This window comes from Macaca nemestrina, chromosome 7 (assembly GCF_043159975.1).
Source record: "Macaca nemestrina isolate mMacNem1 chromosome 7, mMacNem.hap1, whole genome shotgun sequence".
Taxonomy (NCBI): Eukaryota; Metazoa; Chordata; class Mammalia; order Primates; family Cercopithecidae; genus Macaca; species Macaca nemestrina.
Window position 1 is genome coordinate 12213778 of NC_092131.1, and position 26472 is coordinate 12240249.

Below are 26472 nucleotides of genomic sequence, written 5' to 3' on the forward strand. Positions count from 1 at the left end.
GGCCCTCCAGCCGAGCTGCCAAAAAGGGACTCCATGAGTCTTTTTGGCTTTGGAGAGAAAAGGTAGACATCTATGAGGGTCAGCAAGTGCACAGTCCCTGTGCTGAGGGGACCGAGGCCTCCTGCTGTGTGTATCCTCATCGTTATCAGGCTTTAAGGGAGCATGTATGGAATTACCTCTGAACCTCTGTGACATCAACACACTTTAATAAAATTCATGATATCCTCAAGCTTTATTTCATTTTTTATTTCTTTTTAATTTTCTTATTGAGACAGGGTCTCTCACTCTGTCACCCAGGCTGGAGTGCAGTGGCATAATCATAGCTCACTGCAGCCTCGAACTCCTGGGCTCAAGCTATCCTCTTGCCTCAGCCTCCCAAGTAGCTAGGACTACAGGCACATGCCACCATGCCTGGCTAATTATTTTTATTTTTAGTAGAGATGAGGTCTCACTATCTTGCCCATGCTGTTCTTGAACCCCTAAGCTTAAGTGACCCTCCTGCCTCGCCTCAGCCTCCCAAAATACTGAGATTGAAGGTATGAGCCACTGCACCTGGCCCTCTTGCACTTCTTTTTTATTATTATTATACTTTAAGTTCTGGGGTACATGTGCAGAACGTGCAGGTTTGTTACATAGGTATACGTGTGCCATGGTGGTTTGCTGTACCCGTCAACCTGTCATCTACATTAGGTATTTTTCCTAACGCTATCCCTCCCTTAACCCCTCACCCCGCAACAGGCCCCAGTGTGTGATGTTCCCCTCCCTGTGTCCATGTGTTCTCATTGTTCAACTCCCACTTATGAGTGAGAACATGTGGTGTTTGGTTATCTGTTCCTGTGTTAGTTTGCTGAGACTGATGGTTTCCAGATTCATCCATGCCCCTGCAAAGGGCATGAACTCATCTTTTTTTATGGCTGCATAGTATTCTATAGTGTGTATGTGCCGCATTTTCTTTATCCAGTGTATCACTGATGGGCATTTGGGTTGGTTCCAAGTCTTTGCTATTGTGAATAGTGCTGCAATAAACATACGCGTGCATATGTCTTTATAGTAGAATGATTTATAATCCTTTGAGTATATATCCAGTAATGGGATTGCCGGGTCAAATGGTATTTCTGGTTCTAGATTGATCCTTGAGGAATCACCACACTGTCTTCTACAATAATTGAACTAATTTACATTCCCACCAACAGTGAAAAAGTGTTCCTATTTCTCCACATCCTCTCCAGCATCTGTTGTTTCCTGACTTTTTAATGATAGCTATTCTAACTGGCGTGAGATGGTATCTCATTGTGTTTTGATTTGCATTTCTCTAATGACCAGTGATGATGTGTTTTGGCCGCATAAATGTCTTCTTTTGAGAAGTGTCTATTCATATCCTTTGCCCACTTTTTGGTGGAGTATTTTGGTTTTTTTCTTGTAAATTTGTTTAAGTTCTTTGTAGATTCTGGATATTAGCCCTTTGTCAGATGGACAGATTGCAAAAGTTTTCTCCCATTCTGTAGGTTGCCTGTTCACTCTGATGGGTTCTAATTAAACTAAAGAGCTTCTCCACCTCTTGCACTTCTTACACATTAAATAAACAGATCTAATCTAATAACTGGCATAATTTCAAACTAGTGATCAACATATATGATATTTTGAGATATCTATAACACTTTGAACGTAGCATGAAAACATCTGTGATTTCTACTTGTGACAAATTTAGTTATTGAAAATACTACTGTAGTTTTTTTGCCTATAGTCTTAATTGAAGTAAATGCTAAATTTTAATGAGAAATTAGAAAAAATGAACATGTAATTTTTTTCCCATTCAAGTTCATAGGACACTCTAAAGTCTGTCCATGAACCCCCCAGTGCCCACAGATGCCAGGTTAAAACCCTTGAACCTGAGCTTCTGTAGAACCTCTGACATTTTCCAAAGTGTATGTAACATTCTGAGCAGTTTGGTGTCAAAAGCCCTTCTGGTGCCCCTTTGGTAAGTTGTAGCATTTGTTTCTGAAAGCCTTGCCCCCAGCTGATAGTGCTCAGGAATGCTGGACAGTCCCTGGAATGGTCTATTTCTCTGTCAGGCAATAAACGGTAGTGGTCTGTGGGAGACATGACTGGTGCTCACCCATATTCCCCACCTACTTGCAATTAGGTGGCCTGGAATGGAAGGAAGTAATAGGTGCTGCTTCCAGGATACGCACAGAGAAGCCCCTTCAGAACCCTGCTATCCCTTTCCAGCCTGGTAACACTGAAGTGACACATTGAGAGTCAGCTTCAGAAGAAGCTGGGCTCCTGAGTGACTACATGGAGCAGAGTCCCCTGCTGACTGTATTGCACGGGGAGTGCAGGTGAGATAGTAACCTTTGCAATGGTAAGCTGCTTATGGCGTGGGTTACTTACGGTAAGTGCACTTAGGCGACCGACACTTACAGACCTTCCTCCATGACGACTTTGATTCACAACCCCCATGGTCATTTTTCCTCCCTGCAGTCTTCAGCATCATCTAAGTGGTCTGGACACACACAGTGTATTCTGCCTGAATCTGACCTTTGAGTTTGCTGCAGGGTGCCTTAATCCCAGACTCCTCATTCTTCCACAGAGGGGAGGGAAAGTCTGCCCCACTCCCAGGAGGGAAAAACAGGGGAAGAAAACTTCCAGTCTCCCTGTCTCTTGCTCATTCCTGAAGAAAGAGGAAGAAAGGCTCCTTGGGTTGGTGAATTTGGGAGAAGGGACTGAGCACGTGCAGCCAGCCTGTTTCCCTTCCCTGCCCAGAGCAGCAGCGTCCTGTGCTCAGCCACCTACATCACTGCTGCAGGAGGCACAGACCAGCGCCTGTGTCCCCTGAAGAAGGAGGCCTGCAGAGTGTGAGTGGTGGGAAGTTCAATATAGGGATGAAGATGATGCCTGTGTCAGGAATCAAGTTGATAACTTGATCTCCTTTCACCTGCCTCTAATTTCCTATTTCTCTGCTGGCTCTGAAAGCAGGAAAGGAAAGGAGAATATTATTATTTAGTAGCCTCTGGCCCTGAAAAGTAGAAATCACAGATGTTTCCCTGCTATGTTATAGCTGTTACAGATATCCCAAAATATAATGTACATTGATCTCTAGTTTGAAATTAAGCTAGTTAATAGATTAGATCTGGTTGTTTAGTGTGTAAGGAGCACAAAGGGGCCAGGCATGGTGGCTTATACCTGCAACTTCAGCACTCTGGGAGGCTGAGGCAGGAGGATGGCTTGAGGCCAGGAGTTTAAGATTAGCCTGGGAAATGTAGCAAGGCCTTGTCTCTACAAAAAAATTTTTAAAAATATTAGCTTTGTGTGGTGGTACATGCCTGTAGTCCTGGCTACTTGAGAGGCTGAGGGAGAAGGATCACTTAAGTTCAGGAGGTCAAGGCTGCAATGAGCCATGATTGCATCACTGCACTCCAGCTTGGGTGACAGAGTGAGACCCTGTCAAGAAAGAGAAAGGAAGGAAGGAAGGAAGAGAAGCATATAGTAGTAACTATGTTACATATTTTTGTATTTTGATAACTTTATTTTGATATAATTGGTTTATTTTTAAATTCAATACATTTTGCATTATGCAGGTAAAACCTTGATTCTGAAAAGTTACCATAGGCTTCACCGGATTGCCCTGAGGGCCCATGGGACAAGAACCCCAGGTTTAGATCAGGTTAGTTTACTTATCAGAGAAACCCAGAAAGAGTTTAAGAAAGTATCCATAATGTTTAAAGTCATGAAAAGGCACAAGATGCTGCCTATATGCTAATATTTCTTCAAAGATTTTATTGTTTTCATATTTATAAGGAGCAATTAGATACTATCTAATTACCACCAGTAATTAATTAAGTACATCTAATCAACACCAATAAATGTTTCCTTGTTCACATGTTTATAGAAAGCCTAGGGAGATAGGATTCCAACAAATCCTCATATACAGTGATGCTGGGAAATGTTTAACTGGCTCTTCTGAGGGAAGAGCCTACATTTGTCATGTTTGCCAATTGCCGTGGTGTAAGTGCTCCCACTATAGTTGATTTCAGGCTACCAACCAACATGACAGCCACTAAACACAGAGTTGGAAAGAGAGGTGTGCAGCAACACACTATTGTACAGTGTAGTATTTCCACCATATAGATACAATCGATGTAAATAACTCCAAAAGCACAGGTAATAGTGACATAAAATACAATAACTAGGAAGTGAGGTATTTTGGATATATACTACTTTGGAGGGCAGTAGTACAACCACAACTCACTACAGCCTCAGCTTCCCAGACTCAAGCAATCCTCCTGCCTTGGCCTCCCAAAGTGCTGGGATTACAGGTATAAGCCACCATGCCTGGCCTATATAACTTTGCTTTTAAAATAATCTATTTAATTGTAAATGTCTGTAATACATTTTTCATAATGACCATTTTAATAACCAGCTTGCAAAATACCTCAACATGTAACCATCCGCTCTTATGAGCTGGTTGGGTTGGCTCCAACGTACCACTGTTAGAAACCTTTTCTACCACACTGAGAACAGCAACACCTGGGAAAAATTCAGAAGGTGAATTCAGCTGTGAGACAAATCCTAACAAACAACATCTGCTTCTGGCATGTGGCTGATTGGGGAGAGCCCAGGGTAAATGGGGAGCAGGAGGCCAATGCCCCCGCTGCTTTCAAGGGTTTGTTACCGGCACACTCCCATAATTCAGGTCATCCCATCCCCATCATGGGTGCTCAGCACTGCAGCCGGGGAGGCCTCGAGGGTCTGACTGTACCTGAATCAATTCTTGCGCAGACATCAGTCGCCCTGGGGATGGGTCTTCTGAACCAACAGCCACTTGGTGGGATGATCAGAGAGCCTAAAGGTCCAGTTTCCCTGCCCCTCACCCCACCAGAGTTCATCCCTGTCCTGCCCACTTGATCATCAAAGCGTTGCTCTCTGTTCACATCCAAAAACTCCGGGAAGCGGGGAACTTGTGCTCTCTGCCTGTCTCCTGAATGTTCAGGGCCCTCTGTGTTCTGCCCCCAGCTGCTTCTCCTGTCATGACCCACAGCTCTCCTCACTCAGTGACTCGGTTGTCCTCTGTGTGTTGATGTCAGCCAGATCCCCCTTCCAGGCTCTCTAATGCCCACCTGCCTGCCAGACAGCTCCACTTGAGTGCCCTGCAGGCCCTGCAGGTGTGTCCCAGACGGAGCTCACCACCTGGAGCTCACCACCCCTCCACATCCTCCTCCAGCCCCCAGGAAGGGCCCCAGCTGCCCTGAGGCTCAGCCAGAAATCTCACCCTCACCCCACCCTGTCCCCTCTCATCCTCACACCCTGTCCTCATCCTGGCCTCCCCTCATCCTTCCCCTGTCTTCATCCTCATCCCCTCCCCAGCTACCCCTTTTTCTCCTTGACCTGCCCTTGGTGCCTCAGCCACTCACTGCACCCAGGCCTGGACCTCCAGGGCACCCTGCCAGGTCATCCTACCCCCTATCATGGGTGTTCAGCATTGCAGCCAGGGAGGCTCCTTCATTCCCGTTTCTCACACCCTGGCTCCGACCCTCCCCACTCCCGCCCTCACCACCCGTAGCCTTTACACTCTGCTCGCTCATTCCACCTTCCAGAGGCTCTTCCCTCCACTCACCACCTCTTGCCTCCAGTCTCCTGGCCATCTCTTGCTCATCCTTTGCGGCTTCCACTCCTGCCATCTCCTCCAGGCAGCCTTCTGTGATCTGTCACTCTGGGTTAGGAGTCCTTTCTCCATGTTTCCATATCACCTGACCTGAGCAGTACCCACGGGATTATGTATCATAATTGCCCACTTTTTTTCTCTGCACCCTCCCCTAGACCATTAGTTCTGGCAGGCCAGGGACTTTGTCATGTTCATATGGGATCCTCATGCCTTGTACAGTGCCTGGTGGCTGTTAGGTGCTCATCAAATCCTTGTTGATAGAAGTCAAATTTTGCTAACAGTAAGAGGCAGAATCTTCACAGTTCTTTATCCTTGGCACCACTTCAGGCACTTCATAAATAAAAATTCATCGAGGGCCAGGCACGGTGGTTCACACCTGTAATCCCAGCACTTTGAGAGACTGAGGCGGGCGGATCACGAGGTCAGGAGATTGAAACCATCCTGGCTAACACAGTGAAACCCTATCTCTACTAAAAATACAAAAAATTAACGGGGAGTGGTGGCGGGCGCCTATAGTCCCAGCTACTTGGGAGGCTGAGGCAGGAGAATTGCTCGAACTCGGGAGGCAGAGGTTGAAGTGAGTGGAGATTGCGCCACGGCACCCCAGCCTGCGAGACAGAGTAAGACTCTGTCTCAAAAAAAAAAAAAAAAGGAAAGAAAGAAAAGAAAACTCATCGAGCTCTCACAACAGCCCCATGAGAGAGGCACAACTCTTATTCCCACTTCACAGATGAGAAGACAGAGGCGTAGAAAAATTAAGTGATTCACACAGGTCCACAGGGCTGTTAGTGGCACAGCTGAGATGTGAGTCACAGCAGCCTGACTCCACAATCTGTGCTGATCATAACCGCTGTAATGCCTGGCCACGTGGGGAGTGGGAAGAACACAAAGGCTAGGGTGTTTGCCAACTGAGGGGACAGCCCCTAGGGAGGAGGGAGCAGAACCTGCATCAAAACGAGGGCAGGCCAGGAGTTCCAGGCTGCAGTGGTGAGCTGTAATGGCGCCACTGCACTGGGCAACAGAGCAAGACCTTGTCTTAAAAAAAAAAAAAAAAAAAAAGGGTGGGGGTGGGAATGATAACAACTGACATGTGACATGTACATGTCCCTTCCATGACACGTGGAGATTACGGAAACTACAATTCAAGATGAGATTTGGATGAGGACACAGCCAAACCATATCATGTAGTTAATAACCATCTTATAGGCAGATATTTGGAGAGTATGTAAATATCTCGTTTCTCATCAAACTTTCACCCCCTTGTTTTTATCTGCCATTGGTAAGTCTTACCAGCATCCATTGTAACTACGATGGTTGTCAAATAGTGAGATGCAGTGTAATTAGTTTCCTGTTGCAGCTATAAAAAATTAGAACATGTTTATTGGCCTAAAACAGAAAAAACGTATAGTTTTTTCTGTTTTACAGAAACTTGAAGAAACTGTAAGAAAACTTACAGTTCTGGAGGTCACAGTCCCAAAACAAGTCTCGCTGGGTTATAATTAAAGTGTCTGCAGGGCTGTGTTCCTTCTGGGGCTCTAGGAAAGAACCCATCTCCTTGTCTTTTCTGGTTCTAGGGTTGGTGTTCCTTCCCCATCCTGTGACCACATCCCTCATCCCTCTGACCAGTGATTCCATCACTGCACAGCCTCTTCTCACTCTGACCCTCCTATATCCTTCTTATGTGGACTTCGGTGATTATGCTGGGCCCACCCAGATAATCCAGGATCATCTTTCCCTCTCAAGATTCTTAGTTTAATCACATCTGCAAAGCTCCTTCTGCCACGGAAAGTAACATCTTCACAGGTTCCAGAGATTAGGAGGTGGACATCTTTGCAGGCTGGGGGTGGCATTAGTTTGCCTACCACATATAGTAATTTCTTAAAAGAGTGCTTCGCTATTGTCTATGGTTCACCCACACTCTGCAAGCATTGACGTGCTCAAGCAGGAATGACTGCAACCAGCCAGTGACTGTAAGATGCATTGCAGTCTCAGAGGTATTGAAATGTGATGATAAGCGCCTCACCTACATAATGAGGACATGATGGGGTCCCTCCCATTGATGTCTTTCATGCCATGGTTGCTCACCCTTCAGCAAGGTGTCTGAGCACCTCCCGGGCATCAGCAATTGTACTATATGTGGGGTGTGCAGAGATGAGACACACAGCTCCTACTCTTGAGGGGGTTCTATCTTTCAGTGAGAGAGACAGAGAAGAAAGTCAAAGAAGTGATTTAGCAAAGAGGAGATAAGTGGAAAGAATGAACATTTAATTTCCTTATTAAACTGGGGTGACGGATTGCTTGGCTGGGCTCTGCAAATGTCCATCCAGGCAGGTGGGCAGAGTCAGAGTAGCCCCAGTGAGGCCAGGGTTCAATCCAGCAGTCTGGCTGCACAGCCTCAGGTATAACCCCTACCAAAGGGTCTTTTGTTTGGTGAAGCTGATGTGGAGGAGACTCTTACAAATGTAAAGTGAACTTTCTGTGTGTGGTGGCTCAAACCTGCAATCTCAGCACTTTGGGAGGCCAAGGTGGGTGGATCACCTGAGGTCAGGAGTTTGAGACCAGCCTGGCCGACATGGTGAAACTTTGTCTCTACTAAAAATACAAAAATTAGCTGGGCATGGTGGCACATTGTACTCCCAGCTATTTGGGAGGCTTCATTTTAGATCCAAACCAAGAGGCTCACTGTGTGGGCTGATATGGTTTGGCTGTGTCCCCACCCAAATCTCACCTTGAATCGTATCTCCCAGAATCCCCACATATTGTGGGAGGGACCCAGGGGGAGGTAATTGAATCATGGGTGCTGCTCTTTCCCTCATTATTCTCATGATAGTGAATAAGTCTTATGAGATCTGATAGGTTTATCAGGGGTTTCCACTTTTTCTTCTTCCTCATTTTTTTTTTGTCCTCCCACCATGATTCTGAGGCCTCCCCAGCCATGCAGAATCTGTAAGTCCAATTAAACCTCCTTTTCTTCCCAGTCTTGAGTATGTCTCTATCAGCAATGTGAAAATGAACTAATATAGTAAATTGGTACCAGTAGAGTGGGGCATTGCTGAAAAGATACCCAAAAATGTGGAGGCAATTTTGGAACTGGGTAACAGGCAGAGGTTGGAAACATTTGGAGGGCTCAGAATAGGACAGGAAAATGTGGGAAAGTTTGAAACTTCCTAGAGACTTGTTGAATGGCTTAGGTAAAAATGCTGATAGTGATATGAACAATAAGGTCCAGGCTCAGGTGGTCTCAGAAGGAGATGAGGAACTTGTTGGGAACTGGAGCAAAGGTGACTCTTGTTATGTTTTAGCAAACAGACTGGTTTCATTTTGCCCCTGCCCTAGAGATTTGTGGAACTTTGAGCTTGAGAGAGATGATTAAGGGTATCTGGCAGAAGACATTTCTAAGCAGCAAAGCATTCAAGAGGTGACTTGGGTGCTGTTAAAGGCATTCAGTTTTATAAGGGAAGCAGAGCATAAAAGTTTGGAAAATTTGCAACCTGACAATGTGATAGAAAAGAAAAACCCATTTTCTGAGGAGAAATTCAAGCCAGTTGCAGAAATTTGCATGAGTAATGAGGAGCCGAATGTTAATTCCCAAGACAACGGGGAAAATGTCTCCAGGGCATGTCAGAGGTCTTCATGTCAGCCCCTCCCATCACAGGCCTGGAGGCCCAGGAGGAAAAAGTGTTTTCATGAGTTGGGCCCAGGGTCCCCATGCTGTTTGCAGCCTAGGGACTTGGTGCCCTGTATCACAGCCACTCCAGCCATGGCTGACAGGGGCCAATGTAGAGCTCAGACTGACTTCAGAGGGTGGAAGCCCGAAGCCTTGGGAGCTTCCACATGGCGTTGAGCCTGCTGGTGCACAGAAGTCAAGAATTGAGGTTTTGGAACCTCCGTCTAGGTTTCAGAAGATGTACGGAAACACCTGGGTGCCCAGGCAAAAGTTTGCTGCAGTGGCAGGGCCCTCATGGAGAACTTCTGCTAGGGCAGTGCAGAAGGGAAATGTGGGGTTGGAACCTCCACACAGGGTCCCTACTGGGGCACTGCACAGTGGAGCTGTGAGAAGAAGGCCACTGTCCTCCAGACCCCAGAATAGTAGATCCACCAACAGCTTGCACCATGCACCTGGACAAGCTGCAAACACTCAACACCAGCTAGTGAAAGCAGCCAGTAGGGAAGCTATACCCTGCAAAGACACAGGGGCGGAGCTGCTCAAGACCATAGGAACCCACCTCTTGCATCAGTGTGATGTAGATGTGACACCTGGAGTCAAAGGAGATCATTTTGGAGTTTTAAAATTGGACTGCCCTGCTGAATTGCAAACTTGCATGGGCCCTGTAACCCATTTGTTTTGGCCAATTTCTCCCATTTGGAATGGCTGTATTTACCCAATACCTGTACCCCCATTGTATCTAGGAAGTAACTAGCTTGCTTTTGATTTTATAGGCTCACAGGCAGAAGGAACTTGCCTTGTTTCAGATGAGACTTTGGACTGCAGACTTTTGGGTTAATGCTGAAATGAGTTAAGACTTTGGGTGACTGCTGGGAAGGTATGATTGGTTCTGAAATGTGAGGAGACGAGATTTGGGTGGGCCAGGGATAGAATGATATGGTTTGGCTCTGTGTCCCCCCTCCCCAAATCTCGACTTGAATCGTATCTCCCAGAATTCCCATAGGTTGTGGGAGGGACCCAGGGGGAGGTAATTGAATCATGGGGGCTGGTCTTCCCTGTACTATTCTCACAACAGTGAATATGTCTCATGAGATCTGAGGGTTTCTCAGTGGTCTCCTCTTTTGCTTCTTCCTCATTTTTCTCTTGCTGCTCCCATGTAAGAAATGCCTTTTGCCTCCTGCCACGATTCTGAGGTCTCTCCAGCTACATGGAGCTGTAAGTCCAATTAAACTTCTTTTTGTTTCCAGTTTCGGGTATGTCTTTATCAGCAGCGTGAAAAACAAACTAATACAGGGTGTGATGGTTAATACTGAGTGTCCACTTGATTGGATTGAAGGATACAAAGTATTAATCCTGGGTGTGTCTGTGAGAGTCTTGCCCAAAAAGACTAACATTTGAGTCAGTGGGCTGGGGAGGGCAGATCCACCCTTAACCTGGTGGGCACAATGTAATCAGCTGCCGGCAGATAGAAAGCAGGCAGAAAAACGTGAAAAGGAGAGACTAGCCTAGACTGTCAGCCTGCATCTTTCTCCCTTGCTGGATCCTTCCTGCCCTCCAACATCAGACTCCAAGTTCTTCAGTTTTGGGACTCAGATTAGTTCTCCTTGCTCCTCAGCTTGCAGATGGCCTATTGTGGGACCTTAAGTTAATACTTAATAACTAATATATATATTAGTATATAGTTCTGTCTCTCTAGAGAACCCTGACTAATACACAGAGCTTCCCTCCTGGAGCAAGGACTCCACTCTAGAATGCAAACACAGCTTTGAGCTTTTGAAAGGAAAGTATAGCCTGCTATAAAAATTCTTCTAGAGACCAGTGTCCTCTGGACACCCCAACACACTTGTTGAATGTGTAGTGTGTATCAGGCACTTGCTGGGGAATGCAGAAATGATGATATCAAGAGGTCTAGTTATTCATGTTGGCATGGTACATCACATGCTGACCTCATTAACCCTCGTAGTACCCCTGTGGCTCATGTCATATTCCCATCCCATTTTACAGATGGCTTGGTGGCTGGGCTGTGGGCCCCTTGGCTCAAAATTCCAGACTGCTTTCTCTCCTTTCTCCTCTTGGACATCCTGGGAAGTTTTACAATCCATTCCTACTATGGGGAGCTGCAAGGAAAGCTGAGGTAGGAATATTTTTACATATATATGTGTGTGTGTGTGTGTGTATGTGTATATATATGTGTGTGTGTGTATATATATTCACTCCTCCCAAATTTCAAGGGCCCACTGTGTGCCAGCCTCGATTCCACACATTTAGGGTATCAAAGCAGGAAAACATCTCTTGCCTTTGCTGAGCTCAAAGTGGGAAGTCAGACAGTTGAGGTGAGGACCCAGGGTGGGCACGGTTAGGGGTGGGTTGACATGATGGGTTGTGAAGTGACCAGTCTAAATAAAGACACAGGGGCCAAGTGCATACCAGAGGCACCACCCAAGGGCAGAGGGGACCAAGAGCCTTTGTCTTAATTGTCTCTGAAGTTCATCAGCTGAGACTGCACTTGGGTGCTTTTCAATGGACATCTGCTTTCATGAAGATGCCTCAGAGTGGAATGAGGGGGTCATAGTGGGGTGCAGCCTGCTGCTCATAGAGGCCCAAGACCACCTGCCCAAATGATAGTCTCCAATGTTCAGTGAACAAGCTCCAGACTGAGGGTCACTGTGTCGGCCCTCCAAGTCCTTTGGTAGGCATCAGGCTTTCTCTGAGAGGAGGTGCAGATGTCCTCTTCTCTCCTTCCACAGCTAAGGTCCAGGGACTGGAGGCCAATCCCATTAGCATTCCACCTGGAGCCTGCTGCAGGAATGCTGAACACAGGCATTTAAAATCTGTGGGTGCAAGAATTGCTGGCTGTTCTCCCAAGGCAATCTAAATGTTGGTAGATTGAAGTCCTCAAGTGTTCTAGTCTGCTAACAAGGGACTAAATCACCTCTGAGAAACCAATTATGGTTCTGTAATAGCATCCCCAGGACTGAACCCCAAGTCAAATCCACCCACACGTAGCCTAACAGAGTTTGACACTTGATCCATTCCCGGAGTCATTGAACAAGCATTGGTGGAGTGCCCCTCACAGGCCGAGCGAGGTGTGGGCTCCCAGGCAGGGTGCTGGATAAGACCAAAGGGGGCTGGTACAAACCAGAAACGGCTTTATTTTCCCCAAACACTCTTTTGAATGTCCTTGTTCCTTTCCCAAAGGTCTCTCAGCAAACCCACAGCTTTCCAATCACTTTGTTATTATAAAGTCCAGCTCAGCCCAATTTAAAATTTCACTCTCACGTGTAGTCTACTTCTCATTTACGCCCAAGATACTTCAAAAGGGGCAGGGCATGGTCTGTTCCATAAACTCCAGAGGATAAATCTAGGAGGGTCCTGGTTCCTCTAGAACTAGTAACAGTCTTGGAGCGGGAAGCCCAGCCTTGGAACTTACCAGCTGTGTTACTTTGTGAAAGTAACTCAGCCTCTCAGATCTTCAACCCCTTCTTCTGTAAAAGAGGGAAAGTATTATTTCCTCTTTCCCCACCCTGGAGCTGTGGGGACGCCAAAGTTGATAAATGGAAGGGACCCGGTGGGAGGTAATTGAATCATGGGGGGCTGTTACCCCGATGCTGCTGTTCTCATGATAGTGAGTGAGTGCTCACAAGATCTGATGGTTTTCTAAAGGGCTTTTCCCCCTTTTGCTCAGCACTTCTTGATGCCGACATGTGAAGAAGGACGTGTTTGCTTCTCCTTCTGCCATGATTGTAAGTTTCCCGAGGCCTCCCCAGCCATGCTGAACTGTGAGTGAATTAAACCTCTTTCCTTTATAAATTACCCAGTCTCAAGTATGTCTTTAGTAGCAGCATCAGAACAGACTAATACACTACAAAAGGTAAAATAGTTACTTGACAGCAGTGAAATCTGGCAGTTACCACCTTAGCCAAGTGATCAAAATTAGCCTCCCCTAAATGGGACAAATTGACATCATGTGTCTCTTGACATAATAAGCTGAGAAGGCCATATACTCACCTTTGTGGTAACTGTGCCCCCAAAAATGCAAAACCTGAATCTACTCCTAAAGAAATACCAGACAAATCTGAACCGAGAGACTTCATACAAAATGACTGATCTGTACTCTTGAAAAATGTCAAGATTGTGAAGGACAAAAGAAGTCTGAGTAGCTGTTCCAGATTAAAAGAACCTGAAGAGACACAACAACTAAATGTAATGTATGATCCTGGATTGAATTCTGAACCAGCAAAAAATATATATGCATAATTATTTATTGTATAATAACATATAAATATTATATTTTAATGAATACATTTATTACATTTATTAAATAGATGTATGCATTTATTTATTGTAATAGACATGATTGATAAAATGGTGAATCTGAATAAGATCTGTATGTTATGTAATAGTATTGTACCAATGTTAATTTCTTGGTTTTAATCATTGTTCTATGGTTAGATTAGAAAATGTCCTTTTTTTTTGGAGACAGAGTCTCACTCTATCCCCAAGGCTGGAGTGCAGTGGCATGATCTTGGCTTGCTGAAACCTCTGCCTCCCAGGTTCAAGCGATTTTCATGCCTCAGCTTCCCGAGTAACTGGGATTACAGGCGCCTGCCACCACACCTGGCTAATTTTTTTTATATTTTTAGCAGAGACAGGGTTTTGCCATGTTGGCCAGGCTGGTTTTGAACTCCTGACCTCAGGTGATCTGCCCACCTCAGCCTCCCAAAGTGCTGGGATTACAGGCATAAGCCACTGTGCCTGGCCAGAAAATGTCCTTTTTTTCAAAACCAAGCTGAAGTATTTAGGAATAAAGGGACCCATATCTGCAGCTTACTCTGAACCGATTCAGAAAATAGTAATGTACATGGACACATACATGCACACATACACACACACAGATAATCATAAGGTGGTGTAATCAGATAAAAAATGTGGGAATCTGCTGAAGGGTATAAAGGAAATTTTTGTACTATTCTGGCAATTTTTCTCTAAATTTGAAATTGTTCCAAAATATAAAGTTTTTTAAAAAAAATATTGCATTGCCAACACACTTGATCATACAGAGGATACCTATAACTCTGAGTTGGAAAGTTATTTAAAAGAAGTAGGGTTTCTCTATTGAGATAAATATTTTAAAAAAGAAGTAGGGTTTGAATGTGAAGATATTTTCTAAATAATGAACCGATTTATTTCACTCATATTTTCTTTTCTATATATGCAGAAGCACAATAAATAATCAAAGTCTATGTCTAACTAAATTTAAAAGAGCTCTTTATAATGAGTTTACAACAAAAATTCTAAATGCGAAGGAAATACTATATTATAGTTTAATAGCTGTTTTTCTTTCTTTGTGGTACATAAAATAGTGATGCATCCTTGAATTATAAAAACAAAAAAAAAGTACATAAATATTTTTAACTCTAACTTTGCCACTGATTAAAATGTGTGGCCTTGGGCAAGTCCTGTGAACACGTTTTCCTCATTAGTAAGACTGGATGACAATATCTCCTGTGCAGAGCTGTTGGTGTTATCAAACCCCAAATTTTAGGTTCATGTACCTGATACACAGCAAACCAAACACTGACACATCAGCACTTAGAAGCAGAGAAAGGTTTATTTGATTCGGCTAAAACAAGAAGGCAGGAGAAGCAGCCTCTCAAATCCAATCTGCCTTTTAACATAACTGGGGGCTTTTATGAGCAAAGTACGTATGCAGAAGATGGGTTCCCCCAACAATCAAAGCTGTTTGAGTTCCTTGGCCAAAACAAACTCCTAGATGCTATCAAGGAGGTCTGCATGACCTAAGGATCCTTGTTCTTTGAAAGAAAAACAGTTCATCAATCTTGCAGGCAGCCCTGGGGGTTAGGATAGGAAGTTAATCAATTACTAGTGACTTCTCTTGTGCAATCAAGCATGCATGGAGGAAGAAAAGGACAAGGAAATAAGCAAAGTGAACATCTTATGATCTTTATAATAAAGGCTCAATTACATTGGGAGGATTAAAACATCATTGCAACAATAATACCAGTAACAACGACATTTAAACCATTGTGTCTACTTGTCAGGCACTGCACTGTCAAATACCAGCAGCAAGTCTGGCACAAAATAGATGCTCAGTAAATGGTAGCTATTGAATCAGGGCTACACATTTAATTGATATTATGATCAAGATGTTCAAGAAAAAAATACTATTATTTAATGTGGAATAAGTCTAGTCTTTCTCTTGAGCTCCTGCTGGTTAGGAGGCAAAAATGTTACTTGGATCCTGTTTAGAATATTCTCAGATTTGATCCCTCAAATTGTATCAGTCTTACTTATGCACCTGTCCTGTTGGCTGTCCTTGTGCTGCCCCTGACACCTGCCTGCTCCCTAAGGCAATGTGGGGAGAGGAACATATACATTCCAATGTGCTGTAAGGATAGAGATCCTGGCCCGTCCCTGTGAAGCAGGAGAATAGGACCTGGAGGCCAGGAACATAAGGCTGATCCACGCTGACTTCCTAGAACAAAATCAAATGGAATATGAATGGCTTTGTAAACCGCACTTCATCCTCTCCATTTACACCATTTACACTTTGTAATTTCACATTTATCCTCTCCATTTACATCGACTGCACACCTGGTGATATCCTCTCCATTTACATAGACCACACACACCAAGGGATATCCTCTCCATTTACATAAACCGCACACACCAAATAACATCCTCTCCATTTACATAGGGCACATTCGGAGTAAATGACTTGTAACTTCTCTTCATTGTCTTCATTTACACAGAACATATAACAAGTAACCAGTGGAAAATGTCTAGAGAGTATTGAAACCCCAGAAAATTCTGTAACCGGGGCTCACGAGCCCCTATGCTCCGGCCTACTCCCACGCTGTGGGGTGTACTTTCGTTTTCAATAAATCTATGCTTTTGCTTTCCTCACCTTGTGCATTCTGTCCAATTCTTTGTTCAAGATGCCAAGAACCTGGACACCTTCCACCAATAACATCTGGATGTGCCGCTGGCATGCATGGGTCCCCACAGTCACCTCTCCCCCTGGAGCCCCTGGGGGCCAGGGTAACTCTCAGTCTGATCTTGGAGCTTGTTAGAGGTGCAGGATCCCTCCTGGATTGCCATTGCTGTCATCTCCAGCCAGCCCATTGGCCTGAGTGCCACCTTCCCTTGCCCAGGGAAGGCCCTTGGGCAGTTCATTCAGTCTCTGTACGACTCAGGAGAAAGCAAAAACTTAGGGTTCCTCAGCTGACTCTCCTGGCACCTTTCTGAAAGTGGGCTCCAGGACCAGAGGCAACAGCCCCCTCCTTGCCATGAATATCCTCATGGTTCCAACACCCTATCTTCCAGCCTTGGGCCCAGGAAGAAGAATCAGAAAACAAGCTTCTGCCTCATTGGCCTTCCAACCTCTAGCACCTCCTCCTTTCTCTCCCATGACTCTCCAGGTTCCCACGGGGCTGGCTGCTCTCCCAGAGCCTCCCTGACTCCACTCCCAGTGGTGGCCTGGCCTTCCCCAAGCAGACCACGGGGTTCCCTAAGATCCTCTAGGCTTTGCCCTTTATGTGCTAATGCGGGAGACAAAGGAATCCCAGCACTTCTTCTCTTCTCAAAGTGTTCAAAACCAGGTCTCACACAGCCTCTCCTGCCTTGGGGCAATAAGCCTTCTGGCTCCCCTGGAGGGAGCAGCTGCAAGAAAACCTAATTCAAAGCAAGAAGTGAAAATGCAGTGGTTTAAATTTACAGAAAGATTCTATCTGGTTTGTACCTTATCATAATTATGGCCCTGGGAATTGGGTGAGGTCTCCAGAGCTTCAGTACACACTTCAGGCAGAGCATTTGCAAATTCATGGTCTTAAATCCCTAGGACAGCAGGATATGAAGGAAAGTCAGGGAAGCAGAAGTCCTTAGCAGACCTGGGTCCTGAACTCTCCAGAGCTCATGGATCTTCTTGGATAATGAAATTCAGGGGTTGGAAGAGGCTATGTCTAAGGGAGGCTTTCAACTCCGAGAGTCTCTGGCCAAAGGTTCTAATTCCATGTACTTCCGATTTTTGATTAAAGCTGCCAAATACAATCACGATTTTAAAATTCAGGGTACTTAAGGAGTTTAGGATCCTAGGTTCTGCCAGAGTAACTCTCTGCAGGGATGTGGAATGGCTGCATCCATCTGCCCAGGAGAAAGAGGGATGGGTACCGGGGAGGGTACATTAGCAGGAAACTCTCCAGGGCAGATGAACGCGAGGACAGAGCCCAGCTGAAGGGAACCAACGGGGAGTAGGAAAATCCAGAGCAAGATGGCAGATGTGAGAAACTGAGTGGGGTCAGCCAGAGAGTCTCACCAGCAAGTACAGAACCAGCTTTTGTCCCTTGCCATGCTCAGCAAGCCAGGAGCACATCGATCTGCTACAATAGCTGCCTACAGGATTTTCTGCCTCCATTCCTGGCCCCTCCAATCACTTCCCCACCCTACAGCCAGAGAACTCACCACCTTTTGGGATCTTCCCATTGATCAGGATAAAGACCATGGTTGACAAGGCCTTGCAGGGTCAACGCCCAGCAGTTCTCAACCCTGACTGCATATAGGAATCATGCTGGTCCAATCCCAAGGATTCTGATTCAGTTAGTCTGGGATGAGGTCTCGGCATCAGTATATATGTGTGTGTCTGTATACCAGTATATATAATATACTAATACATATTTATATATACTGGTATATATACACACATATATACTGATATATTTTATCAGTAGTTTTATAATATAGTTATATTAATATATAAATATATATTAATAAAAATATATAAATATATCTATGTTATTTATATATGTATATGTTTATATATACTGATATATTAAATATATATTTATACTGATATATATTTATATCAGTATAAACATATTAAATATATTATATATAAATATATATAAACTATATGTTTTTATATATATTTAATCTCCAGGTGATTCTAACTTGCATTAAGGATTGAGAGCCCCCAGCTTTGGCCCTGCAAACTTCAACCTTATCTCATGACAGTCCCCCTCTCATTTTCTTTGTGGTGCAGCAACATGGCCCACTTTGCCCCAGTCTTTTTTTTTTTTTTTTTTGAGACAGAGTCTCGCTCTGTCACCCAGGCTGGAGTTCAGTGACGCAATTCCGGCTCACTGCAAGCTCTGCCTCCCAGGTTCATGCCGTTCTCCTGCCTCAGCCTCCCGAGTAGCTGAGACTACAGGCGCCCGCCACCGCGCCCGGCTAATTTTGTTTTTGTATTTTTAGTAGAGACGGGGTTTCACCGTGTTAGCCAGGATGGTCTCCATCTCCTGACCTTTTGATCTGCCCGCCTCGGCCTCCCAAAGTGCTGGGATGACAGGCGTGAGCCACGGCGCCTGGCCTGCCCCCGTACTTCTAATATGTCAGTCTACCTTTCCCCTGGGCCACTGCACTTGTGTATCTCCTATGCCCGGAAAGCCTAGTCATTTCTCATACCTTGACTCAAACACCCCTTCTGGAGGGAAGCCTTCCCTGGCCTGCTGGACTAGACTATGTTATCCTCTTACACGCTATATCCTCCAGGGTCCAGTTAGGAAAACAGAAGCAACTTTAGGTGTTTCAAGTAGAAAGAATTTAAATCCTAGAAGTTGGTTACACGGGTGAGGAAAATGGTGAGAAGCCCAATGGGATGCTGTAGCAATGACAGTGAACTGCTGTCACCCCTGAGGCTGGAAAGATAACAGACATTTGCCAGAGCTAGAAGCTGGGGCAGCCTGGTAGGAGCGAGAATATAGTGAGAGCTGCCCCCTGGGGACGGAACCACAGAGGGAGGGTCTCTCTGACGAGACATAGAGCCAAGAACAGATACAGCCATTGTGGGAGATGGTAACCAAAGCAGAGAGAGAGAGAGAGCGAGAGAGAGAGAAAACACCCTGGTTTCTTCCTTCCTTCCACCTTTGAGTTTCCCACCAGTGCTTCCCATTAGCCCAAACTACCAAGAACCCAGAGGGCAAAGGAGCCCGGGAAATCTAATTCTACATGATACCGAGCAAAGCCAATGTTCCAGCTGGCTGCGTCTGTTACAGTAGGTAGTCAGGCAGACATAAGCAGGGCAGGAGAGGGCTCCTCCCAACCAGGAATGTCAGGTGACGGTCAGGTGATGGTCAGGTGGTCATTAACTGTCTCTCTAAAATAATAATTGGTTACAGCCAGCACCAGGGAAAGGCAGTCTCCCAACCGATAGAAACATCTGAAACTGATGATCAGTAGCTTCCCAATAAGGTCTCAGGAATTGGACGCGTGGGCTCAGCATGAACACTGAGAGGCAAAATGGTGGAGTTTAACTGGTATATGACCTTCCTCTAGAAACATTCAGCTGGTAAGGGAAGAACGACTTAAGCGAACATGCACGCAACTCCAGTAAACACTGTGCATGTTCCTGTCCCAATGCTGGTAGACCACTGCGCATGCAAACAGCCCACCCCAGGGAAGAATCAGGAGAGAAGAGACCCCACAAGCATGCCAACACATAAAACCCCAAGTCAGGAGTCAAACCATGCACTTGAATCAAGTCACCCACTTAGCTCTCTTTCAAGTGTATTTTACTTTCTTTCATTCCTGCTCTAAAACTTTTATTTTTATTATTTTTATTTTATTTATTGATTGAGATGGAGTCTCCCTCTGTTGCCCAGGCTGGAGGGCAATGGTGCAATCTCCGCTCACTGCAGCCTCTGCCTACTGGATTCAAGCGATTCTCCTGTCTCAGCCTCCTGAGTAGCTGGGATTACAGGTGCCTACCACCACACCCAGATAATTTTTGTATTTTTAATAGAGATGGGGTTTCACCATGTTGGCCATGGTTGGCCAGGCTGGTCTGGAACACCTGACCTCAAGTGATCCGCCCACCTCGGCCTCCCCTAGGATTTCAGGTGTGAGCCACCTTGCCTGGCCTGCTCTAAAACGTTTAAATAAACTTTCACTCCTGCTCTAAAACTTGCCTCAGTCTCTCACTCTGCCTTATGCCCCTCAACTGAATTCTTTCTTTTGAGGAGGCAAGAATTGAGGTTGCTGCTGACCTGTATAATTTTACTGCTACTAACACATCAAACCACCCCAAAACTGAGTCACTTAAAACAATTTATGATTATCATTCATGGTTCTGTGGGTTGATGTGGCTCAGCTAGGAAGTAAGTTCTCACTTGGGCTCTCTCACATGGTTTCAGTCATATGGCGGCCGAGGTGCAGTCACCTGAAGGCTCAACTGGGCCTGCTGTCCAAGTTGGTGCAGACACAATGCTTTCAGTTGACACTGGCTGTCAGCTGGAAGCTCAGCTGGAGCTATAGGAACCAAAAGTCCCACACATGGCCTTTGTATGGGCTTGGGGCTGTCTCACAGCGTGGTGGCTGGATTCCCAAAGGGTGTATATCAACAGCAAGCTTTGCAGGAGACTCAGGTGGCAGTTATAAAGCTTCTTATGACCTAGCCTTGGATATCATCACTTGTATCTATTGGTCAAAGCTCAAATCGGATTCAAGGAGTTAGAAGAAGAGGCTTCACTTCTCGATGGGAAAGTAGCATGTGCATACAGGTAAAATGATTAATAATGGTTATCTTTGGAGGCAAGCTAGCAACATCCAGCCTCTAGCCACTATTTATATTCTTTTCACATGCAAAATTGATTCACTGCCTCCAAAGACATCCAAACTTTCAGTCCACTACGGCAGAAGGTCAGGCTTATGGTCCAGGACCTCATGGTAGAGATGAAGTGCAGGTGTGGATGAGGCTCTTTGGGTACCACTTCTCAGGTGCAGTTCCTCTCAATCTAAAAACATGAAAATGACACAATCGTGTCTCCCCTCATGTACCACTGCTAGTACACAATGGGGAGAGAGCAAAAGGATAAATAAAATAGCATTCCCATCTAAGGGGTATAGTGGGGAATGAGAGGTACGTACGCAGCACCAGTGTGAACAGCACAGTGGAAGAAGGGATTATAAAACAAAACAAACAAAAGACCAAAAAACGAGAAAGGGGCTGTCTCTTGAGGAAGTCCTCCCAGAAACTAACATGACATCTTAGCTCAGATCCCGCTGGGTGGGACATATCACATGGCCTCACATAGCTACGAGGGAGCTGAGGAATGGAGTCTTTCTTCTGGACTGCCCTGTGCCTGGCAAAAACCTGTTACACAAAAAGGGGGAGGATGAATGTTGAGGGACTTCACCACAAAGAGGTTAAATAATTTACCTAAGCCTCCAGAGGCAAAAAGTGCCAGAGCTTGGACTCGAATCCAAGCAGTCTGGCTGAAGAGTCTCCCCTTTGAGCCATTCCTTTCTGGTAGGGTTGGCAATCTATGGGCCAAATTCAACACACTGAGTGTTTTTGTAAATATTTATTTGAACACAGCCATGCCCTTCTGTTTACATATTGGCTATGGCTGTTTTTGTACTATACAAGCAAAGTTGAGGCTGGACGTTAGTGACTCACGCCTGTAATCCCAGCACTTTGGGAGGCCAAGGTAGGAATAGCACTTGAGCTCAGGAGTTTGAGACCAGCTTAGACAACATAGCAAAACCCCATCTTTACTAACAATACAAATATTAGTCAGGTGTGGTGGAACATACTTGTAATCCCAGCTACTTGGGTGGCTGAAGCAGGAGAGTTGCTTGAACCCAGGAGGCAGAGGCTGCAGTAAGCTGAGATCGTGCCACTGCACTCCAGCCTGGGTGAGATAGCAAGACTCTGTCTCCAAAAAAAGCAAAAGAAAAGAAAAGGAAAAAAAAAAAAAAAAGAAAAGAAAAAGAACATTGAGTAGTTGCAATAGAGAACATATGGCCAGCAAAACCAAAAATATTTATGCTTTTATGCTTTACAGAAAAAGCTTCCAACTCCTGTACCATATTGACTACATTAGAGGAGATAAAATATGTAAAATGATTGGCACAGTTTCTGACCCAGAACAAATACTAAAAAAATACTATTCATGTTGCCGTTGTTACATAACTGATAATATTGGCGTTGGCATTAGAATCAGCACCAGCATCCGATCGGCATCACTATCAGCATCTCACCAGACTGCCTTTCAAGGGAGAAGCAGACATCCCACTGCCAGGGTGAGGCTGACGGAGAGATGAGCAAATACTCCCAGAGTCCTCAGCAAACGCCTTTCCCTCTGCCAGGTGCCGGCGGAGAGGTGAGGTTGGTGACCACTGGCTCTCAGAAGGTGGAATTGGAAGCATCTCCTGCCGAACGGCCCCCATGTTTTGCAGGGCTGAGGACAGGCTGAAATTGCAGCTATTTTTCAATGCCTTGAATGTGTGTAGGTGATCATAAGTTAAAAAGAGAATCTGTAGACAAAATGATTCTAAAGTTCATCAGGAAGAGGAAGCTGGAAAGAGAACCAAGAAAAGTTAGAAAAAAGAAATGAAGGCTGGGTACGGTGGCTCACGCCTGTAATCCTGGCACTTCGGGAGGCCGAGGCGGGCAGATCACCTGAGGTCAGGAGGGCAAGACCAGCCTGGCCAACATAGCGAAACCCTGTCTCTACTAAAAATACAAAAATTAGTTGGGTGTGGTGGCATGCACCTGTAATCCCAGCACCTTGGGAGGCCGAGGCGGGCAGATCACCTGAGGTCAGGAGGGCAAGACCCGTCTGGCCAACATGGTGATACTCTGTCTCCACTAAAAATACAAAATTTAGCCAGGTGCGGTGGCAGGTGCCTGTAATCCCAGCTACAAGTTACTTGGGAGGCTGAGGGAGGGGAATGGCTTAAACTCAGGAGGTTGCACTGAGCTGAGATCGCGCCACTTCACTCCAGCCTGGGCAACACTACAAGACTCTGTCTCAAAAACAAACAAACTAACAAAAACAAAACAAAACAAAACAAAACTGAAAAACATGAAAGATGAAAGATACTCTGCCAGGATTTTTAGATTATGGTATCTCATTTAATCCTCACAGTAACTCCATCAGGGAGAGACTGTTATTAAGCCCGCTTTAGAGATGAGAAGGCAAAAATTCAGAGATGACAAAGAATCTCCGAGGATTATAGATTTAGGTACATCTATATCTACACATATACCTATACCTATGCCTACGCCTAAATCTATGCCCATACCTGTACCTAGATAAATGGTTTGAGAATGCATTTGATTGCGGGTGTTTTTTTCAATCAGATCCTAGATCTCTGCCTTCCGCCTGATGCCTCCGGAAACGCTGGTCCCCTGGGAAATGCCATGAATGTGGTTAGTGTGATTAACTCATCACGCTGCCAGCACACTGTGATCTCTGTCTATCAAAAAAGGTTGATTTGAAGACACCTGTAGTTTCTGGGAAATGTTGATATTAAACAAGTAACCCCCAGCCCCCTAAATGTTGATATTTAGAAAATAATTCCCCAAAATTATTTTACGCACATACAGCGAGAGAGAGAGAGGGAGAGAGAGAGAGAAAGAGAGAGAGAGAGAGAAAGGTTGTTTAATGCCCAGGATCAAGAAGGTCTGCATATATTCAGCAAGAAGCTTTATCATCCCAAACCTGAGGCTGAGCCATGATTAGTAAATTCTAAGCCTCTTCTTCTCCCTACTATTTATTACTAGGGCTTAGAACATCTCAAACTGTCGGGTCACTTATGTGATCCAAATGGCAGGACTGATCAAAGACTCTCACAACCTGTATGCTAATTAAAATATATTTCACACACCAGTGGTGATTAGAAACTGCAAGGGGCTTCCAAGCCCCTCTCACATGACTAGACTTGATGAATAATTCCTCATAGTGGCTGATAGCACTTGGCCCCCACAGTCTGCATACTAGATGGGTTTCATGTCAACTTAAAAAAAGATGCCAGGGTTTATCTCTCAGACTTTCTCTCCCCACTCTCCACTATGACCACACAAATGGAAACACCACTCCATTGCATGTACATTCGTACAGTGTTGGTGATCTCTGTCATTAGGCCAAGGAACCCCAGGCAATAGAAAAGTGTAAAACCCACCCGTGACTGGCCCAGGGAATGCCAGCTCCCAGGCCATGGTGCAGAAAGTTGGACTTTATACTCAGCTGCTGCTTCTCCCTTATCTCAACATCTCCAATTCTGTCTTTTAATTATGTCTCATGCCCTTTGTCTCCACCACTACTGTCATCATTAAAGGTGATGAAAAACTCTTAATAACTTAAACGCATGGCAGAGTAGGAAAAGTAGAATAAGTAACATCTTAGGTATTCAATTTGTTTGATATCTCCTATGTGCTGGGCACATTATATATAAGCTCTCTTTTCATTCTTTTCACAACTCTATAGGCAGAAAGATATTATTACCACCATATTACATGAAGATGGTGAAACTGAGCCTCAGAGATGTGAAATAACAGTTCCATGGTCCCCAGAGCTAGAATCAAAACTTCAATCTGAGTTTTCTATTCAAAGTCCAATATTTGGATTCAATCCAATAAGTATTTTTGAGCATCCACTGTGTGCTAAATATTCTCCCAGGTACTGGGAAAATAGTCATGAATAACAACAACAAAATGGTTTGTCCAACTTTCACCTCTGTATAGAATGCAGTAGGTCATAGCAGCCTGGGTTCCTGCGGTAACAACTAGGAAAAAAAATGGAAAAGTTACCAAAATTTTACTCTACAGACATTGAAAAGCTGTGGAATCAGCAAAGGACAAGATGAACTAACGTTCATAGAGTTGAGGAAATAGAGAAAATTTATATTCAGGAGGGCCATGTTCAAAGACCAGATATAAACCAGAGGTGGACTGAACCTACATAAGGTCCACCCCAGCCATGATCCAGCCAAGTTGCTGGGGAAAGAGGAAAACTCTGGTGGAAAATAGCATCATCTACAGCCTTGATGGATCTTACACGAAACAGTCATCATACAATTTTTTAAAAATGTGACCTTCAAAGGAGAAGAAAAAGTAACCAGAAGGAAAAATGGACAATAGAGGCAGACCCAGAGATGCCATAAATTCTGAAGTTAGTCAAGAGGGATGTTGAAGTACTGATTATGAATACATTAAAAATAGAAGAAATGATGAACAAAAGATCAAAATGGAGAATTTAAGTCAAGAATTTGCAATTTACGAAAAAAGCAGCCAGGCGTGGTGGCTCATGCCTATAATCCCAGCACTTTAGGAGGCCGAGGCAGGCGGATCACCTGAGGTCGGGAGTTCGAGACCAGCCTAACCAACATGGAGAAACCCCGTCTCTACTAAAAACACAAAATTAGCCGGTGCAGTGGTGCATGCCTGTAATCCCAGCTACTCGAGAGGCTGAGACAGGAGAATTGCTTGAACTCGGGAGGTGGAGGTTGCAGTGTGCCAAGATTGCGCGATTGTACTCCAGCCTGGGCAACAAGAGCAAAACTCCTTCTCAAAAAAAAAAAAACAAAAAAAGAAAGAAAGAAAGAAAGAAAAAAGAAAATAGCATTCTAGACATGAAAAACATAATATCTAAAATTGAGGACTCATTAGATGGGTTTAATAGCAGAATGCACACCGCTAAATACAGAATTAATAAACTTGAAGATAGGTCAATAGAAAATATCCAAACTGAAGCATGCAGAAAACAAAAAGAGTGGAAAGAACAGAACAGAGTAAAAGAGACATGCAAGACATGAGAAAATGGCCTAACATTGTGTAACTAGAGTCCCATAAAACAGGAGAGAGATCGGGGCAGACCTAGAACTTGGAGAGATAATGGCTGAGAATTTTCCAAAACTGCTGAAAGATATCCACCTACAAGTTCACAAAGTTCTATGAGCTCGAGTGGAGCCTTAGGCGCTTGGCCAACAGCTGCCCACGTACCTATTCTTTCTCAGGTGACTGGTTTTCTGGTTGGCTCCTGCCAACTTTGTCTTTAGATTTTAATCACTTAACAAGCACAACTGAGCCTTTTTTTTTTTTTTTTTTTTTTTAGGATAGATTCTTGCTCTGTCACCCAGGCTGGAGTGCAATGGTGTGATCTCAGCTCACTGCAACCTCCACCTCATGGGTTCAAGCAATTCTCCTATCCCAGCCTCCCTAGCAGCTTGGATTACAGGCATACACCACCACACCCAGCTAATTTTTGTATTTTCATAGAGACGAGTTTTTGCCATGTTGGCCAGCCAGGCTTGTGTCAAACTCTTGACCTTGGGTGATCTGCCC

General features: G+C 44.8%; 1 long non-coding RNA gene across 1 annotated transcript; it reads right to left on the bottom strand.

Moving 5' to 3' along the window:
• Positions 1-11524: 11524 nt before the first annotated feature.
• Positions 11525-20225, bottom strand: LOC112424170 (uncharacterized). The gene is made up of 3 exons (XR_003014836.2): positions 19562-20225; positions 12760-12814; positions 11525-12160 (listed from the first exon to the last, which is right to left on the bottom strand). It is a non-coding gene; the product is annotated as an uncharacterized lncRNA (long non-coding RNA).
• Positions 20226-26472: the final 6247 nt, after the last annotated feature.